General features: G+C 46.3%; 7 non-coding genes and 2 pseudogenes across 7 annotated transcripts; all 9 read right to left on the bottom strand.

Moving 5' to 3' along the window:
* Window positions 1–289: 289 nt before the first annotated feature.
* LOC141159748 (U2 spliceosomal RNA) lies at window positions 290–480 on the bottom strand. Its single transcript, XR_012249747.1, has one exon. It is a non-coding gene; the product is annotated as a U2 spliceosomal RNA (small nuclear RNA).
* Window positions 481–1,598: 1,118 nt separating this feature from the next.
* LOC141160115 (U2 spliceosomal RNA) lies at window positions 1,599–1,791 on the bottom strand. Its single transcript, XR_012250092.1, has one exon. It is a non-coding gene; the product is annotated as a U2 spliceosomal RNA (small nuclear RNA).
* Window positions 1,792–2,887: 1,096 nt separating this feature from the next.
* LOC141160273 (U2 spliceosomal RNA) lies at window positions 2,888–3,006 on the bottom strand (annotated as a pseudogene).
* A 1,120-nt stretch (window positions 3,007–4,126) lies between these two features.
* LOC141160114 (U2 spliceosomal RNA) lies at window positions 4,127–4,319 on the bottom strand. The gene has a single exon (XR_012250091.1). It is a non-coding gene; the product is annotated as a U2 spliceosomal RNA (small nuclear RNA).
* A 1,098-nt stretch (window positions 4,320–5,417) lies between these two features.
* Window positions 5,418–5,536, bottom strand: LOC141160283 (U2 spliceosomal RNA; annotated as a pseudogene).
* A 1,118-nt stretch (window positions 5,537–6,654) lies between these two features.
* LOC141159495 (U2 spliceosomal RNA) lies at window positions 6,655–6,845 on the bottom strand. The gene has a single exon (XR_012249501.1). It is a non-coding gene; the product is annotated as a U2 spliceosomal RNA (small nuclear RNA).
* A 1,123-nt stretch (window positions 6,846–7,968) lies between these two features.
* LOC141159087 (U2 spliceosomal RNA) lies at window positions 7,969–8,159 on the bottom strand. Its single transcript, XR_012249101.1, has one exon. It is a non-coding gene; the product is annotated as a U2 spliceosomal RNA (small nuclear RNA).
* A 1,123-nt stretch (window positions 8,160–9,282) lies between these two features.
* Window positions 9,283–9,473, bottom strand: LOC141159076 (U2 spliceosomal RNA). Its single transcript, XR_012249090.1, has one exon. It is a non-coding gene; the product is annotated as a U2 spliceosomal RNA (small nuclear RNA).
* Window positions 9,474–10,592: 1,119 nt separating this feature from the next.
* On the bottom strand, window positions 10,593–10,785 carry LOC141160113 (U2 spliceosomal RNA). The gene has a single exon (XR_012250090.1). It is a non-coding gene; the product is annotated as a U2 spliceosomal RNA (small nuclear RNA).
* Between the last annotated feature and the right edge of the window lie 1,888 nt (window positions 10,786–12,673).

Below are 12,673 nucleotides of genomic sequence, written 5' to 3'. Positions count from 1 at the left end.
AGGTGAAAGCTCCAAAATGCTTGCCTAATATGTCTGTTTATCCAAAAGGAAGTATAGAGGGAGAGCTAGATAGATAGCATTGCATTACATTACATGGCAATGCAATGCACAGTTGCTGAAGTTGAACCAAAATGAGCTTGTCATCTGGCTTCTGCAACTTTTAACATGAAAAATCCAATGAGGAGAAGAAAAGCAAAGCCAAAGAGTCCATCCCAAAATCCGACAAACAAGCCAAATGAACAAAAAGCATTGAATTCAATTCTTTCTGATTTTAGAAACTGCATTAAAGAAGGGGTGCACCGGTCCTGGAGATACTGCAATACCAGGTCAATGCGTGGAGTGGACAGAGCAAGCTCTTTTTCCATCTCCCTGTTCTAAAAATCCATTTAATATATGGTCCCCAGATAGGGGACGTATCAGATATTAAACTGATAAGAACAGATACTATACTTGATCTTAGCCAAAAGGCCGAGAAGCGATAACCAGAATTGGTTTCCGACTACGGTGCCACCCAAGGATTCTGAAAAGTCCATTTGTGGAGATGGCCACCTGGACTCCCGTTAAGAAGACATGCTGTCAACCTCTAGATCCCTCACATGCCTGCACTTTTCGGCTTGCTGCTGCTGCAATCCACGCGTTTTAGATCTGCATAACTCCACCTCTTTTAGCACAGTACCCTCAACCCCCGGCTGTTCCCACCCGCCTCAACACCGTTGGAAGGGAGGAGAACCAATTAAGGCGGGGGGGGGGTGGAACGAGCAGCTGTCTACCCTTAGCAGGAGGGTTGCTGATTAATTACCTCTCCTGCTGCTGCTGCTGCTGCTGGCTGTCCAGCAGCAGACTGAAGGTGGCTGCTGCTGTGCGCAGGTATATAAAGGCTCAGAGCCTATTATGACACGCGCAGCCAGCGTTCCATTGCCACATTCCGTCTACTGCAGGCGGGATACCTGGATGGCTGAATGTCACTGAGAAGCTCACAGAGACCGCCATAAGCAACAGTTTAAAAGAATGCCACAGACTAATCAACCAAACTTTTTGGGTTGGTTTCTCTTTTATAGTCTGCAGGCATTAAATGAAAGAAGTCAGTGTTCCAGCAGAGGGAGACAACGTTTCAGAAAAGGCATTGTAGCAAACCAAAAAAGAAATTTTAAGCGCAGCAGAGTAACCAGCTCACATACCTGTTAGCTCAGGTGAGTTTAAAAGGCTGCTGTTGATAACAAGGGCATTTGCTAAATAGATGGTGTGTGTGCAACAATATACTGAAAGGTCAATTATATTGTGCAGCTTATCTCACCACCTGTAGTTATTTAGGTGAAAGCTCCAAAATGCTTGCCTAATATGTCTGTTTATCCAAAAGGAAGTATAGAGGGAGAGCTAGATAGATAGCATTGCATTACATTACATGGCAATGCAATGCACAGTTGCTGAAGTTGAACCAAAATGAGCTTGTCATCTGGCTTCTGCAACTTTTAACATGAAAAATCCAATGAGGAGAAGAAAAGCAAAGCCAAAGAGTCCATCCCAAAATCCGACAAACAAGCCAAATGAACAAAAAGCATTGAATTCAATTCTTTCTGATTTTAGAAACTGCATTAAAGAAGGGGTGCACCGGTCCTGGAGATACTGCAATACCAGGTCAATGCGTGGAGTGGACAGAGCAAGCTCTTTTTCCATCTCCCTGTTCTAAAAATCCATTTAATATATGGTCCCCAGATAGGGGACGTATCAGATATTAAACTGATAAGAACAGATTTTTTGATTGAATATATCTTTTATTAGCACAAAAAATAAGTTAACAGACAGTGTACAGTGCCGCAGCCCAGTACACACAGAATTCTACATCATATTTACATAGCATGAGTATACGACGCACTAACTAGACACATCACACCCCTATGCTACACAAAACACTCAATCTGAAAGAAATAGCATGTCAATCAATACAGTACGACGAACCGTGATAAGGGATGGGGATTGGGAAAAAGGGGATGGGGAGGGGAAAATCACAGGCCCGAAGCTTTATTGAAAGACAAGACACAAGGGGAGAGGGGGAGGAGGGGTTTAGTCCTCATCCTCGTCCTCCGGACCGTCCACGATGGAATAGTCTCTGAGCAGGCTGTGGATCAGCCTGCGGCAGTCCTGGATGGACATCCTCTCCCTCCTCAAGATGAGCCGGTTCCTGGCGACCCAAACGGCATCCTTGAAGCAGTTCATAAGGCGCCAAGCCTCCTGGATGGCTCCGACGGTATGAACCCCAGGGAAGAGTCCATAAAGCACAGAATGGTGCGATAGGCTCGCCCTGGGGACAGAGTTCCTCAGGTCGTCCTCAAGGGCAGTCAACAGGCGCTGTGCAAATCCGCAGTCCCAAAAAGTGTGCAAAGATGTTTCCTCCACGAAGGGGCACCTTGGGCAGTACCGGGTCTTGCACAGGTTCCGGGCATGCATGAATGACCGGACGGGCAGTCCGCCCTGAATCGCCATCCACGACAAGTCCTTGTGCCCGTTGGTCAGCCTGTCAGACGACACATTTGTCCACACAGTCTCCAGCGTGTCCTGGTGAAGTCCTGCGATGTTCTCCATGTCATCCTTGGCTCTGATGAGCTTGTGGATAGTTTTGGGCTTCCACAAGTCGGGCTTGAGTCCCTCCAGTTGATGTTCCCCCACAAATCGAACGACGTCTCCGTAGAACCATGGCGTCGTCCAGTTGTAGGGGAAGGAGCTGTCCCACTTGTCCCAGCCGAGTCGCCTCCAAAGAGGAAGCAGGAAGAAGCGAGACATGGACCTGCCCGCGGAGCCATTCTTGACTTGCAAAGTCCGGCGGACACAATCACACACAAAAGAGGATCGCAGGAGGGTGGGGATATCTGGAACGCCCTTCCCACCCTTGCAAGGCTCCTTGTACATGACGGCCCGCCTGACTCTGTCCATCTTGGATCCCCAGACAAAGTGAAACACTGATAAGAACAGATACTACACTTGATCTTAGCCAAAAGGCCGAGAAGCGATAACCAGAATTGGTTTCCGACTACGGTGCCACCCAAGGATTCTGAAAAGTCAATTTGTGGAGATGGCCACCTGGACTCCCGTTAAGAAGACATGCTGTCAACCTCTAGATCCCTCACATGCCTGCACTTTTCGGCTTGCTGCTGCTGCAATCCACGCGTTTTAGATCTGCATAACTCCACCTCTTTTAGCAGAGTACCCTCAACCCCCGGCTGTTCCCACCCGCCTCAACACCGTTGGAAGGGAGGAGAACCAATTAAGGCGGGGGGGGGGGGTGGAACGAGCAGCTGTCTACCCTTAGCAGGAGGGTTGCTGATTAATTACCTCTCCTGCTGCTGCTGCTGCTGCTGGCTGTCCAGCAGCAGACTGAAGGTGGCTGCTGCTGTGCGCAGGTATATAAAGGCTCAGAGCCTATTATGACACGCGCAGCCAGCGTTCCATTGCCACATTCCGTCTACTGCAGGCGGGATACCTGGATGGCTGAATGTCACTGAGAAGCTCACAGAGACCGCCATAAGCAACAGTTTAAAAGAATGCCACAGACTAATCAACCAAACTTTTTGGGTTGGTTTCTCTTTTATAGTCTGCAGGCATTAAATGAAAGAAGTCAGTGTTCCAGCAGAGGGAGACAACGTTTCAGAAAAGGCATTGTAGCAAACCAAAAAAGAAATTTTAAGCGCAGCAGAGTAACCAGCTCACATACCTGTTAGCTCAGGTGAGTTTAAAAGGCTGCTGTTGATAACAAGGGCATTTGCTAAATAGATGGTGTGTGTGCAACAATATACTGAAAGGTCAATTATATTGTGCAGCTTATCTCACCACCTGTAGTTATTTAGGTGAAAGCTCCAAAATGCTTGCCTAATATGTCTGTTTATCCAAAAGGAAGTATAGAGGGAGAGCTAGATAGATAGCATTGCATTACATTACATGGCAATGCAATGCACAGTTGCTGAAGTTGAACCAAAATGAGCTTGTCATCTGGCTTCTGCAACTTTTAACATGAAAAATCCAATGAGGAGAAGAAAAGCAAAGCCAAAGAGTCCATCCCAAAATCCGACAAACAAGCCAAATGAACAAAAAGCATTGAATTCAATTCTTTCTGATTTTAGAAACTGCATTAAAGAAGGGGTGCACCGGTCCTGGAGATACTGCAATACCAGGTCAATGCGTGGAGTGGACAGAGCAAGCTCTTTTTCCATCTCCCTGTTCTAAAAATCCATTTAATATATGGTCCCCAGATAGGGGACGTATCAGATATTAAACTGATAAGAACAGATTTTTTGATTGAATATATCTTTTATTAGCACAAAAAATAAGTTAACAGACAGTGTACAGTGCCGCAGCCCAGTACACACAGAATTCTACATCATATTTACATAGCATGAGGATACGACGCACTAACTAGACACATCACACCCCTATGCTACACAAAACACTCAATCTGAAAGAAAAAGCATGTCAATCAATACAGTACGACGAACCGTGATAAGGGATGGGGATTGGGAAAAAGGGGATGGGGAGGGGAAAATCACAGGCCCGAAGCTTTATTGAAAGACAAGACACATAAGGGGAGAGGGGGAGGAGGGGTTTAGTCCTCATCCTCGTCCTCCGGACCGTCCACGATGGAATAGTCTCTGAGCAGGCTGTGGATCAGCCTGCGGCAGTCCTGGATGGACATCCTCTCCCTCCTCAAGATGAGCCGGTTCCTGGCGACCCAAACGGCATCCTTGAAGCAGTTCATAAGGCGCCAAGCCTCCTGGATGGCTCCGACGGTATGAACCCCAGGGAAGAGTCCATAAAGCACAGAATGGTGCGATAGGCTCGCCCTGGGGACAGAGTTCCTCAGGTCGTCCTCAAGGGCAGTCAACAGGCGCTGTGCAAATCCGCAGTCCCAAAAAGTGTGCAAAGATGTTTCCTCCACGAAGGGGCACCTTGGGCAGTACCGGGTCTTGCACAGGTTCCGGGCATGCATGAATGACCGGACGGGCAGTCCGCCCTGAATCGCCATCCACGACAAGTCCTTGTGCCCGTTGGTCAGCCTGTCAGACGACACATTTGTCCACACAGTATCCAGCGTGTCCTGGTGAAGTCCTGCGATGTTCTCCATGTCATCCTTGGCTCTGATGAGCTTGTGGATAGTTTTGGGCTTCCACAAGTCGGGCTTGAGTCCCTCCAGTTGATGTTCCCCCACAAATCGAACGACGTCTCCGTAGAACCATGGCGTCGTCCAGTTGTAGGGGAAGGAGCTGTCCCACTTGTCCCAGCCGAGTCGCCTCCAAAGAGGAAGCAGGAAGAAGCGAGACATGGACCTGCCCGCGGAGCCATTCTTGACTTGCAAAGTCCGGCGGACACAATCACACACAAAAGAGGATCGCAGGAGGGTGGGGATATCTGGAACGCCCTTCCCACCCTTGCAAGGCTCCTTGTACATGACGGCCCGCCTGACTCTGTCCATCTTGGATCCCCAGACAAAGTGAAACACTGATAAGAACAGATACTACACTTGATCTTAGCCAAAAGGCCGAGAAACGATAACCAGAATTGGTTTCCGACTACGGTGCCACCCAAGGATTCTGAAAAGTCCATTTGTGGAGATGGCCACCTGGACTCCCGTTAAGAAGACATGCTGTCAACCTCTAGATCCCTCACATGCCTGCACTTTTCGGCTTGCTGCTGCTGCAATCCACGCGTTTTAGATCTGCATAACTCCACCTCTTTTAGCACAGTACCCTCAACCCCCGGCTGTTCCCACCCGCCTCAACACCGTTGGAAGGGAGGAGAACCAATTAAGGCGGGGGGGGGGTGGAACGAGCAGCTGTCTACCCTTAGCAGGAGGGTTGCTGATTAATTACCTCTCCTGCTGCTGCTGCTGCTGCTGGCTGTCCAGCAGCAGACTGAAGGTGGCTGCTGCTGTGCGCAGGTATATAAAGGCTCAGAGCCTATTATGACACGCGCAGCCAGCGTTCCATTGCCACATTCCGTCTACTGCAGGCGGGATACCTGGATGGCTGAATGTCACTGAGAAGCTCACAGAGACCGCCATAAGCAACAGTTTAAAAGAATGCGACAGACTAATCAACCAAACTTTTTGGGTTGGTTTCTCTTTTATAGTCTGCAGGCATTAAATGAAAGAAGTCAGTGTTCCAGCAGAGGGAGACAACGTTTCAGAAAAGGCATTGTAGCAAACCAAAAAAGAAATTTTAAGCGCAGCAGAGTAACCAGCTCACATACCTGTTAGCTCAGGTGAGTTTAAAAGGCTGCTGTTGATAACAAGGGCATTTGCTAAATAGATGGTGTGTGTGCAACAATATACTGAAAGGTCAATTATATTGTGCAGCTTATCTCACCACCTGTAGTTATTTAGGTGAAAGCTCCAAAATGCTTGCCTAATATGTCTGTTTATCCAAAAGGAAGTATAGAGGGAGAGCTAGATAGATAGCATTGCATTACATTACATGGCAATGCAATGCACAGTTGCTGAAGTTGAACCAAAATGAGCTTGTCATCTGGCTTCTGCAACTTTTAACATGAAAAATCCAATGAGGAGAAGAAAAGCAAAGCCAAAGAGTCCATCCCAAAATCCGACAAACAAGCCAAATGAACAAAAAGAATTGAATTCAATTCTTTCTGATTTTAGAAACTGCATTAAAGAAGGGGTGCACCGGTCCTGGAGATACTGCAATACCAGGTCAATGCGTGGAGTGGACAGAGCAAGCTCTTTTTCCATCTCCCTGTTCTAAAAATCCATTTAATATATGGTCCCCAGATAGGGGACGTATCAGATATTAAACTGATAAGAACAGATACTACACTTGATCTTAGCCAAAAGGCCAAGAAGTGATAACCAGAATTGGTTTCCGACTACGGTGCCACCCAAGGATTCTGAAAAGTCCATTTGTGGAGATGGCCACCTGGACTCCCGTTAAGAAGACATGCTGTCAACCTCTAGATCCCTCACATGCCTGCACTTTTCGGCTTGCTGCTGCTGCAATCCACGCGTTTTAGATCTGCATAACTCCACCTCTTTTAGCACAGTACCCTCAACCCCCGGCTGTTCCCACCCGCCTCAACACCGTTGGAAGGGAGGAGAACCAATTAAGGCGGGGGGGGGGGGGGGTGGAACGAGCAGCTGTCTACCCTTAGCAGGAGGGTTGCTGATTAATTACCTCTCCTGCTGCTGCTGCTGCTGCTGGCTGTCCAGCAGCAGACTGAAGGTGGCTGCTGCTGTGCGCAGGTATATAAAGGCTCAGAGCCTATTATGACACGCGCAGCCAGCGTTCCATTGCCACATTCCGTCTACTGCAGGCGGGATACCTGGATGGCTGAATGTCACTGAGAAGCTCACAGAGACCGCCATAAGCAACAGTTTAAAAGAATGCCACAGACTAATCAACCAAACTTTTTGGGTTGGTTTCTCTTTTATAGTCTGCAGGCATTAAATGAAAGAAGTCAGTGTTCCAGCAGAGGGAGACAACGTTTCAGAAAAGGCATTGTAGCAAACCAAAAAAGAAATTTTAAGCGCAGCAGAGTAACCAGCTCACATACCTGTTAGCTCAGGTGAGTTTAAAAGGCTGCTGTTGATAACAAGGGCATTTGCTAAATAGATGGTGTGTGTGCAACAATATACTGAAAGGTCAATTATATTGTGCAGCTTATCTCACCACCTGTAGTTATTTAGGTGAAAGCTCCAAAATGCTTGCCTAATATGTCTGTTTATCCAAAAGGAAGTATAGAGGGAGAGCTAGATAGATAGCATTGCATTACATTACATGGCAATGCAATGCACAGTTGCTGAAGTTGAACCAAAATGAGCTTGTCATCTGGCTTCTGCAACTTTTAACATGAAAAATCCAATGAGGAGAAGAAAAGCAAAGCCAAAGAGTCCATCCCAAAATCCGACAAACAAGCCAAATGAACAAAAAGCATTGAATTCAATTCTTTCTGATTTTAGAAACTGCATTAAAGAAGGGGTGCACCGGTCCTGGAGATACTGCAATACCAGGTCAATGCGTGGAGTGGACAGAGCAAGCTCTTTTTCCATCTCCCTGTTCTAAAAATCCATTTAATATATGGTCCCCAGATAGGGGACGTATCAGATATTAAACTGATAAGAACAGATACTACACTTGATCTTAGCCAAAAGGCCGAGAAGCGATAACCAGAATTGGTTTCCGACTACGGTGCCACCCAAGGATTCTGAAAAGTCCATTTGTGGAGATGGCCACCTGGACTCCCGTTAAGAAGACATGCTGTCAACCTCTAGATCCCTCACATGCCTGCACTTTTCGGCTTGCTGCTGCTGCAATCCACGCGTTTTAGATCTGCATAACTCCACCTCTTTTAGCACAGTACCCTCAACCCCCGGCTGTTCCCACCCGCCTCAACAACGTTGGAAGGGAGGATAACCAATTAAGGCGGGGGGGGGGGGGGGTGGAACGAGCAGCTGTCTACCCTTAGCAGGAGGGTTGCTGATTAATTACCTCTCCTGCTGCTGCTGCTGCTGCTGGCTGTCCAGCAGCAGACTGAAGGTGGCTGCTGCTGTGCGCAGGTATATAAAGGCTCAGAGCCTATTATGACACGCGCAGCCAGCGTTCCATTGCCACATTCCGTCTACTGCAGGCGGGATACCTGGATGGCTGAATGTCACTGAGAAGCTCACAGAGACCGCCATAAGCAACAGTTTAAAAGAATGCCACAGACTAATCAACCAAACTTTTTGGGTTGGTTTCTCTTTTATAGTCTGCAGGCATTAAATGAAAGAAGTCAGTGTTCCAGCAGAGGGAGACAACGTTTCAGAAAAGGCATTGTAGCAAACCAAAAAAGAAATTTTAAGCGCAGCAGAGTAACCAGCTCACATACCTGTTAGCTCAGGTGAGTTTAAAAGGCTGCTGTTGATAACAAGGGCATTTGCTAAATAGATGGTGTGTGTGCAACAATATACTGAAAGGTCAATTATATTGTGCAGCTTATCTCACCACCTGTAGTTATTTAGGTGAAAGCTCCAAAATGCTTGCCTAATATGTCTGTTTATCCAAAAGGAAGTATAGAGGGAGAGCTAGATAGATAGCATTGCATTACATTACATGGCAATGCAATGCACAGTTGCTGAAGTTGAACCAAAATGAGCTTGTCATCTGGCTTCTGCAACTTTTAACATGAAAAATCCAATGAGGAGAAGAAAAGCAAAGCCAAAGAGTCCATCCCAAAATCCGACAAACAAGCCAAATGAACAAAAAGCATTGAATTCAATTCTTTCTGATTTTAGAAACTGCATTAAAGAAGGGGTGCACCGGTCCTGGAGATACTGCAATACCAGGTCAATGCGTGGAGTGGACAGAGCAAGCTCTTTTTCCATCTCCCTGTTCTAAAAATCCATTTAATATATGGTCCCCAGATAGGGGACGTATCAGATATTAAACTGATAAGAACAGATACTACACTTGATCTTAGCCAAAAGGCCGAGAAGCGATAACCAGAATTGGTTTCCGACTACGGTGCCACCCAAGGATTCTGAAAAGTCCATTTGTGGAGATGGCCACCTGGACTCCCGTTAAGAAGACATGCTGTCAACCTCTAGATCCCTCACATGCCTGCACTTTTCGGCTTGCTGCTGCTGCAATCCACGCGTTTTAGATCTGCATAACTCCACCTCTTTTAGCACAGTACCCTCAACCCCCGGCTGTTCCCACCCTCCTCAACACCGTTGGAAGGGAGGAGAACCAATTAAGGCGGGGGGGGGGGGGGTGGAGCGAGCAGCTGTCTACCCTTAGCAGGAGGGTTGCTGATTAATTACCTCTCCTGCTGCTGCTGCTGCTGGCTGTCCAGCAGCAGACTGAAGGTGGCTGCTGCTGTGCGCAGGTATATAAAGGCTCAGAGCCTATTATGACATGCGCAGCCAGCGTTCCATTGCCACATTCCGTCTACTGCAGGCGGGATACCTGGATGGCTGAATGTCACTGAGAAGCTCACAGAGACCGCCATAAGCAACAGTTTAAAAGAATGCCACAGACTAATCAACCAAACTTTTTGGGTTGGTTTCTCTTTTATAGTCTGCAGGCATTAAATGAAAGAAGTCAGTGTTCCAGCAGAGGGAGACAACGTTTCAGAAAAGGCATTGTAGCAAACCAAAAAAGAAATTTTAAGCGCAGCAGAGTAACCAGCGCACATACCTGTTAGCTCAGGTGAGTTTAAAAGGCTGCTGTTGATAACAAGGGCATTTGCTAAATAGATGGTGTGTGTGCAACAATATACTGAAAGGTCAATTATATTGTGCAGCTTATCTCACCACCTGTAGTTATTTAGGTGAAAGCTCCAAAATGCTTGCCTAATATGTCTGTTTATCCAAAAGGAAGTATAGAGGGAGAGCTAGATAGATAGCATTGCATTACATTACATGGCAATGCAATGCACAGTTGCTGAAGTTGAACCAAAATGAGCTTGTCATCTGGCTTCTGCAACTTTTAACATGAAAAATCCAATGAGGAGAAGAAAAGCAAAGCCAAAGAGTCCATCCCAAAATCCGACAAACAAGCCAAATGAACAAAAAGCATTGAATTCAATTCTTTCTGATTTTAGAAACTGCATTAAAGAAGGGGTGCACCGGTCCTGGAGATACTGCAATACCAGGTCAATGCGTGGAGTGGACAGAGCAAGCTCTTTTTCCATCTCCCTGTTCTAAAAATCCATTTAATATATGGTCCCCAGATAGGGGACGTATCAGATATTAAACTGATAAGAACAGATTTTTTGATTGAATATATCTTTTATTAGCACAAAAAATAAGTTAACAGACAGTGTACAGTCATGGCCAAAAGTATTGAGAATGAGACAAATAGTAATTTTTCCAAAGTTTACTGCTTCATTTTTGTAATGGCAATTTGCATATACTCCTGAATGTCAAAGAGTGATCAGCTTAACAGCAATTACTGTACTTGCAAAGTCAATATTTGCCCAGAAAATTAACTTTAACCCCCAAAACACATTTCAACATCATTGCAGTCCTGCCTTAAAAGGAGCAGCTAACATTGTTTTAGTGATTGATCAATTAACACAGGTGTGGGTGTTGATGAGGACAGGGCTGGCAATCAATCAGTCATGATTAAGCAAGAATGACATCACTGGACACTTTAAAAGGAGGCTGGTTCTTGGTATCATTGTTTCTCTTCAGTTAGCCATGGTTATCTCTAAAGAAACACGTGCAGCCATCATTGCACTGCACAAAAATGGCCTAACAGGGAAGAGTATCGCAGCTACAAAGATTGCACCTCAGTCAACAATCTATCGCATCATCAAAAACTTCAAGGAGAGAGCTTCCATTGTTGTCAAAAAGGCTCCAGGGCGCCCAAGAAAGACCAGCAAGCGCCAGGACCGTATCTTAAAACTGTTTCAGCTGCGGGATCGGACTACCAGCAGTGCCGAGCTTGCTCAGGAATGGCAGCAGGCTGGTGTGAGTGCATCTGCATGCATTGTGAGGCGGAGACTCTTTGAGCAAGGGCTAGTTTCAAGGAGGGCAGCAAAGAAGCCACTTCTCTCCAGAAAAAACATCAGGGACCGACTGATATTCTGCAAAAGGTACAGGGAGTGGACTGCTGAGGACTGGGGCAAAGTCATTTTCTCTGATGAATCCCCTTTTCGATTGTTTGGGACATCTGGAAAACAGCTTATTCGGAGAAGAAGAGGTGAGCGCTACCACCAGTCTTGTCTCATGCCAACTGTAAAGCATCCTGAAACCATTCATGTGTGGGGTTGCTTCTCAGCCAAGGGAATCGGCTCACTCACAGTCTTGCCTAAAAACACAGCCATGAATAAAGAATGGTACCAGAATGTCCTCCAAGAGCAACTTCTCCCAACCGTCCAAGAGCAGTTTGGCGCCCAACAATGCCTTTTCCAGCATGATAGAGCACCTTGCCATAAAGCAAAGGTGATAACAAAATGGCTCATGGAACAAAACATAGAGATTTTGGGTCCATGGCCTGGAAACTCCCCAGATCTTAATCCCATTGAGAACTTGTGGTCAATCATCAAGAGATGGGTGGACCAACAAAAACCAACAAATTCTGGCAAAATGCAAGCATTGATTATGCAAGAATGGACTGCTATCAGTCAGGATTTGGTCCAAAAGTTGATTGAGAGCATGCCAGGGAGAATTACAGAGGTCTTGAAGAAGAAGGGGCAACACTGCAAATATTGACTTGCTGCATTAACTCATTCGAACTGTCAATATAACCTATTGGTACTCATAATATGATTGCAATTATATTTCTGTATGTGATATAAACATCAGACAAACGCTAATAAAAACCAGAGGCCAGCAGATCATGTGAAAATATAATTTTGGTGTCATTCTCAAAACTTTTGGCCATGACTGTACAGTGCCGCAGCCCAGTACACACAGAATTCTACATCATATTTACATAGCATGAGGATACGACGCACTAACTAGACACATCACACCCCTATGCTACACAAAACACTCAATCTGAAAGAAATAGCATGTCAATCAATACAGTACGACGAACCGTGATAAGGGATGGGGATTGGGAAAAAGGGGATGGGGAGGGGAAAATCACAGGCCCGAAGCTTTATTGAAAGACAAGACACATAAGGGGAGAGGGGGAGGAGGGGTTTAGTCCTCATCCTCGTCCTCCGGACCGTCCACGATGGAATAGTC

Source organism: Phyllobates terribilis, unplaced genomic scaffold, assembly GCF_046119375.1.
Source record: "Phyllobates terribilis strain yellow unplaced genomic scaffold, ASM4611937v1 Scaffold_8__6_contigs__length_399053987, whole genome shotgun sequence".
Taxonomy (NCBI): Eukaryota; Metazoa; Chordata; class Amphibia; order Anura; family Dendrobatidae; genus Phyllobates; species Phyllobates terribilis.
This window is presented reverse-complemented; position numbering and strand designations above follow the sequence as displayed.